An 878-nucleotide genomic window follows, 5' to 3' on the forward strand; every position below is an offset into this window, starting at 1 on the left:
AATCACATATCACCGACTAATATTTCACCCAATCAACTATAAGACATTGAGACATTGTAGCCATGGTTATTTGCAGAGCCATACAGAGGCGAGAGTTACGCAATTGGAGGACCAGGAATTAAATGGCAGCTCCGCCTTTTAGCGAGATAAGGGTGTTCCTAAAGCGGCTGTCTTTCCATAGACTCAACATAGAACCACCACATTAACAGCCAAAATTAGGACTAACGAACTATACTGCGGGGTAATCACCACAAATATGTAAACCATCAACTGTCTCGGTGGTGATAATCACAACAGTTTTACCATCTGTGATGTTTATCTGAAGTTATTACTACGAACAGCAAGTCTTGTCATATTCCCTGCATTGCATCGCATTGCATTTGCTGTGTGCTACGCCCACTACATAGGAACTAACATTCGCAACGCTGAGCAGTCCTGAGAAGCTAAAACAGCTAATTTTGCTAATGAGGAAGTCGGCTTTAGCACACAGCGGAGATTGCCCGACTCTCCCCTCTGTATGGCTCTGGTTATTTGCCTCGATCAGCCAATCGCAGCGGGGGGCGGGCTCAATGCGTGCTGAAAAGAGAAACAAGTGAACAACAGTCATACCAACTGTTCCATCTGGGCTGTATTAGACACGCCCTACATACATCTTTGCACTGCCCAGGCCATGCACAGTAAGTACTGTTGACCTAGCGAGCTATGAACTATAGATACGAACCTCAAATCAATAATATGCACACAGGTTTCATGAAGTAGGCTAATGCCAGGTTAAGAGACAAAAGACCCCTATCAATCATTACCACAGTCCTGTAAATTAAAGCAGATAGTTTGTTAATGTGCTTTTTAAAAGAACACAAAACAATACATGTTTAATC

Source organism: Engraulis encrasicolus, chromosome 12 (assembly GCF_034702125.1).
Source record: "Engraulis encrasicolus isolate BLACKSEA-1 chromosome 12, IST_EnEncr_1.0, whole genome shotgun sequence".
NCBI lineage: Eukaryota > Metazoa > Chordata > Actinopteri > Clupeiformes > Engraulidae > Engraulis > Engraulis encrasicolus.